We start from the raw sequence: 6,600 nt of genomic DNA, 5'->3' as shown, positions 1-6,600 counted from the left end.
ACGTGTGGGCAAAGGCCGGTCCAACAATGGGCCAGAGTGAGACCATTCATTTGCAATATCGGGCCAATTACCTGTGCTCCTTGAGCAGTCGATGTTGTGCTTTAAAAAAAAGTAGAAAGCTGAGTGGTTTTACCTGCCGAAGTGAAGCATGGGTCGTGAGGAATGCCACTGTGGACGGCTCTTCATCAACTTAGACCATCTGGGTTTCTTCAACGCTCGCTGGCATCCAAGAGAGAGCTGGTGATTTTGTATTTCCTCTTCATCGAAATGCGGCTGCCGCGGATGGCGTCGATCCAGCGGCCTTTGGATCAGCTGCCGACGGAGAAATCCGCGCTGCCACGTTGGCGAGTATGGCGCTCTTTAAAGACAGCGGGCACGGTTACCGCAGTGCTCCGTCCGCAGCGCCTATCGCAGCGGTGACGCGAGCAAAAGGCTGCATGTTTCGAAGTTTCGTAGCGGCAGGAACTGAGCAGTGTCACGACAGGGACGAAGCGTGCTCAAAATGGCAGACGGACTGGCGCTGCTTCCAGCTTATTTGAAGACATTTTTTTTTTCTAGTGCCGTGGTCGCTGCATGTCGGAGCACAAATACGCCGCAGTCGTTTGGTGCTATTGCGCCTGGTTTTTGTACGGAAAACGGCGCTGGCTTCATTGGCTGCAAGGGTAGCTGGTTGCAAGGTGCTTTTGTTGCGTTCTGCAGGGGTAGCTCTAGCTTCAGAAGGCTGGAGACCGCGCTTTTTTTATGCCTTTAAAGGCTACTAACTTTCATTAGAGCACCCTGCGCACGAACAGAGCTTGAGCTTTAACTTGTGATCGTCGCTGTGGAGCGAGTGTCTCGGAAAGGGCACTTATAATTGCTGATGCCAGGCTCGGCGCGGCTCAGCAAAACACTCCGTCGGGTGGGTGCGCACACAAAAATTGGCCCCCAATTCACCCGGTTAAGCTAAATGCGACTAAGGTACACTAGAATGTTTGCTCTTGTTTAGCATTTTATCTTGTATTTGTATGCCGCAACCAGCCCGCCTTTCCCTGTTATCTTAGCTTTTTATAATGGTGAAAATTCTCCTTGCACCCAAATGTTCCTCCAGTCGATCCTCACGCAAGATGGCTTATGCACTGGCAACAGTGCAGAGACATGTTCCTCTCGAGGCTAATTTCCACGTCGGCAAATGATATCTCGCTGATTATCAGCCACCCTAGAAGCTCAATGTTTATGGCAGAGAACTGCATAAGCTTTCCTCTAGGAACCAAAGCGTTACGCGTCTCGCTGGTGCTGTGGCCTTGGCGTTCAAGTCCTAAGCACGTTGACGTAGATCTTGTTCCGACTGCGATGGCCGTATTTCTTTAGAGATGATGTATACAAAATGATAGCCCCTCCACTCCAAGGCAAACTCATCGCAGCTCTTAAAGCTCTCCTTTCCGAGATGTAGGCGCCTTTTAGACTTCAGTGGCGCTGGCGTGGACGATTTGGTCTTGAGTCTTCATAAACATGCTCCATTGTCTTTTAATGGTATTTGGCCTTCATAGTTGCATCTGTAGAAGGGCTTGGGGCCACACGAGTAGCAGAACTGAGAGTGGCTGTATGTACTTCGCGGTTGACAGCAACAGTGAGAGTGCAGGATACTGGGGAAAGGAGTCGATTTTTGAACAAAGTACTGAGGCGCTTTGGTGGCGAACTGAATGCCAGATGTTGCTTCAAGGGAAGCGAGTCATTTTGGACTTCGTGTGTAAGTATAAGTATGCTAGACGTGCTGTATTTTTCTCACCTTCCGTTTTGTTTTTACTGTACTTATTACACCGACGAAATCTTGTGTACCATCCGGAGCCATGGTAGAGTTTCTTGCGAAGCAAATGAATAAAAAAAAATTCATGCTCTTGACGCAGCAGTACTAAAGCTACCAGTGGGGCGTTTGCTAAGCAGGATGCTCTTCCGGGCGACTAATCATTATTTTACCTGCCACCTGGGTAGGTTTTGGTGACGCCGTAAGGTACGTGACCTACGTGGTCCCACCTTGGTTGCTTCTCCGGAAGTTTTCCATCCACAGCATCGACGCCGATTAGGACGACGCAGACAACGGTGGATTTTCTGCAGAACTGGAGCCTTAACGCTGCCGAGCCAAAAGCCGGTGTCACTATTTGCTCTCTGTGCCACAAGATTGGTCTCTTGCCGCCTTGTCGACTAGACCCCCATTTATTTAGTCAAATTTTTTACCAGCAGTCCTGGCTTTGCGTAAGTAAAGCAACACTGTTTCTTCTGTCATAATTATGACGGACTAATTATCACCCTAACACCACAGTTAATTGGCCCAATATTGAAGATCTATTGGCAAAGGCCGGTCCTACAAAGTAGCAGAATGAAACCATTCATTTGCAATATTGGGCCCATTACCTGTGCAGCTTGGGCCCTGTGTTCATCTCCAACTGTGTCTACAGAGCCAGCGTCGCTCCGTTTACTCAAATTTTGGCTACCATGACATATGTGTTTACTACGATAGTTTGGGTGGGTGCCTCAGCACGGAGGAATTCACTTCAATATGCGGAGCAAGGTGCCAAGGTCGTAAAGGAGGAGTAGCGCAAAGGGACAGTGCGCACAAACATCCGAAGAAGTATTCTACCCCACGCAGTACAAGAGTGACTGCCCCTGGTGTGGCGACAAACCAACCCTATACCATACCACATGGGCTTGCCAGAATATAGACGAGCTACACATAATAGAAAACCCGAGTGTGGAACAGTGGGAGAGGATGCTATCCAGCGACATCCTGAAAGTCCAACAAGGACTAGTAAGGCCTGCACGCAGGGCAGCAACCCTAAGCGGAGCCCTGTACTAGGGGAACCGACCCTGATGATAAGATGGAAGATTCCATCTGAAGCCGCAAAAAAATATTGTAAAATAGAGCGAATCACCCTTTTTCACCACCACCACCGAAGAAGTGAGGAGCGCCGAGCGCACTTGCCAGCTGAGAGAACAAAGGCCATTGGTCCCATCAGCGCGTCATAGTGGATGCCATACACGTTATGGAGGCCATACGAGTTGCGTAGACAGAACAAAATGGAATTATCTTAAAGCATTCCTACATAAGATGACATCAGCTGGCAAATGCGTCGGCATGTCAAGCAGCTATGATTCATGGGTGAGAATTACTCAGAGGGTGGCTGCAATTCTCTCTCACCAGTCGCAATTTGCGGGCCGCCAGTCTAGCCAAACATTTCATAATTTCAGTTAACCTGAAATTGAAGATGGCTGTGTTTTTTTGTAATGGGTACCAGATATCTCTGCGCAACCTCAGAGGTTAAAGTGAAGCACGGTGTATTGCCGTTCGAATGACGTACTATGAAAAAATGGCAAGCAATTGGAAGGTCAATTCAGAAGTTATTCTGCAGTACCCGGCTTCGGAGAGAATGCTAGGACATATATTTCCTTTCTGTTGCAGTACACAAGGGGACTAATAGCAAGCGTAACAAGCCTAAGCCAAATCCTGCCTGCACCAAAACGCTGGCACCACAAAGTCATTATTAGGCAGCAATGATAAAGCTGGCCGCGGCGGCCGTGTGCTGTGCGATGTGCTGTGTGCGTTCTTGCAGTGTGCGATGTCAGTGGTCGAAATTATTCTGGAGCCCTCCACTACAGCACCTCTTTCACTCCCTTTTTTAACCCTTCCCTTAAGGCGCGGTTCGGGTGTCCACCGAGATAACTGTGACCGTTACTGCGCTATTTATCTTGCTCCATACCAAAACCAAATCCAAAAATCAGCAATGATGACCGCATCTTCTTTCACATTGATGATGGTGGAGCTTCACGTCACTGCCGTTCCTGCGTCATTCGAGCATGGGAGGCCACTTTTTTTTCGACTACTGAAGCAGCATCATCAGCATCATGACTGGACAGCCAGAGTATTTACTGCTGCACTGCGGCCTCTAGCCATGACTACCTCTCTATATTTTGCTTGGACTACGTTGAGAGTATCTCGGCACATTTCACCTTATCCTAACTCAATCTGGCTTTTAGCCACTCTTCGTTAGGTTTTCTTCTCTTAGCGTTCTATTGGTCACTCTACGGCAAGGCCAACCATAATTAGCACAATGTACACCCTGTATGCAAAGAGGCTATAGACGCTTTACAGCGCCGTATCATGGGGGCTGCCATCTTTGATCACGTGATTACGCCGCCATTACTCGCCTCCTGACCGCTCGGCGCATAGAGTTTCTTACTACTACCTAGAGGGAAAGCTGGCGGCGCTGCACTTCAGCCAACATGGACGCTCAAAGCATCATGGGGCGGTGAGCTACTTGTTGCGGCACAGTCGTAGTTTTTCGGGAACACAGAGTGGCAGTACTAAGGCGTTTCATTCCGAAAACGTAGTTCGTGTGTGCGCAGACGACTTTCGCGCGAACGCAGTGTGCAAAAGCCATAGTAGTAAAGACGCGACGACACACGACGCCAATAAAAGGTTTTACTCTTCCGAAATGCCATTAAAAAACCTATTAAAGTATCTAAACAACAACATTTTTTTTTGAAAACATATTTACTTTTAAAAATGCGCCTGTTAATTACGAAATATTAGTTTTTGTAGTGTTCATCACTTGGCCAATAGGAAAGCTAGTCATGTCTTATTTTAGGCAAACTTTGCACTTAAATGCTTTTCTGCTCGTTTGTTGCAATCATTAGACAAGATATTGAATGCTATGACGTTTGTAGTTATCAAACAGCTTTATTTTTTTATTATTTTTTGGCCAAAAGTTACAGTTCCGCAACAAGTAGCTCACCGCCCCATGATGCTTTGAGCGCCCATGGTGGCTGAGGTGGTCACGTGGGGTCTCCATGCAAACTCCCATAGACGGCTTGCCAGCTTTCCCTCTAGGTAATAGTAAGAAACTCTATGGCTCGGCGCGCGCCTCGTCGCGAAGGCTGCTGCGTCGGACGGTTCGGTTCCGACAGGTAGTGTTTCGGCTGATACGGTTTTAAAGGAGAGGGAAGACGACACTATGGTTTGGCCAAAGCTTGGAAGGACATGTGAGAACCCTAATTTGATCACTTCAGGCGTGAAAACTCAATAAGACTTCATGTCGCATAGAGCCGCTGAGCTCTCCACCTCTTCAAGCCAACGGATGGATCGCCTGAATGCTTGTCTTTGCATGCGCTGAAGGCTCTGCTTAATGTTTTTTTATTGTTATTATATAAAACGGCAAGATGGAATGTTCCTGCGGCCTTACAGGTCGCTGTCCTATTGTGTACCTGCATGCAGACACTGCTGTAAAACGCTCACATGCACATCGTATGCATTTGTTTACAACCTGTTAACGGTGCTTAGGAAACTTGAAATATTTCCTACTGGTTGGTTAAACATAGAAAGGCGACAAAAATAAATAGACCCACAAAGGTTGACTATCCTATGGTAGCAGTACCATGCATCAAGCAGCCGTCACAAGCTGGCGTGCAATCATTTCGAAGGATTCCGCGATATAATTGTTATAACGCGTGCATGGCAACGCGTTCATGCTAGACGAATTGCACAATAACGTCAGCCTCATATAAAAAATTTTGGTACGCTCGATATGCGGATATGGAAATGCCCGTGGTCTCTTCGGTTGTAATTAATCAGCTTCATTCTGAGCGTGCGAAGTCACTTTTAGTGACTGTCGCGCATGGACCGCGAGCAAGTGACAACCGCTCAGCACAGCAGCCGTAAACCAAATGCTGTAATCCGAATACGGTCCACGGAAACCGCGCTACTAGGAGTGAAATTGAACAGTAGCACCAAGACAGCGTGTAATACACGGACTGACGGTAAGCGTTGTCGGCTCGCACGGCAGTGCGGTGCATAATAAGCAGCAGCAGCATGTATAGGAGCACAAGTCGTCTTTTTTTTTTTTTCGTTCCTTATTCGGCTTCGGGCGCTCCTTTTACTAATGGTCACACACCATCACTTACGTTCAATGGGGACTCAGGACAGTGCACAACAACTGAAAGCACGCCGTCATGGTTTCGGTGGCGGAACAGCTTCTTCATGCGGCTGTGTTGTGCACTTACCCTCGCAGATTTTCCAAGACCGAAACCTTTCTTTATTAGCTATCTAGCGCTGGCGAACGTGTTTGTTGCGTTCGCCAGTTCGGAAAGGGGGCGCGTCGAATGGGCGCGAACATTGGCTTTACCTCCTTGTGAAGTTCAGTTCCGTGAAGCTCGCAAACGGCCACATCCCGCACCTTTAACTCTCTGTCGCAATTCCTGCAGTCCACAACACAGCAAGTGTTTCCTCTGCCTTTTCACATCGTAGAAAGAACACATTCGGCAACCACCCGCGAAGTTTCCACTGCTGCGTCGAAACGTACCCGCCGGCGACTTACGAGGCCAGTAATGGTGCCGTGTTCCGAGCGCACGTGTGGCGCCATCTGGTTTCAAACGGAAGAACTGCGCGCTGTAAACGGTCTATAAGGCCTCGACTCATAGATGCACTGCAAAACTGAGTCATCCTTGTCGTCATTGTTTTTGAAACGAAAAGCTCCACTACGAGGGTCGGAGCCGAGCTTCGCGTGAGCCGTGAGCCGGTGCACAGATTTGCCACTTCTGCGCATGCGCGAAACCCAGTGACGTCACATGCGG

Source organism: Amblyomma mixtum, chromosome 4 (assembly GCF_055824585.1).
Source record: "Amblyomma mixtum isolate Tamu chromosome 4, ASM5582458v1, whole genome shotgun sequence".
Lineage (NCBI taxonomy): Eukaryota > Metazoa > Arthropoda > Arachnida > Ixodida > Ixodidae > Amblyomma > Amblyomma mixtum.
Note: the sequence above shows the minus strand (reverse complement) of the source record.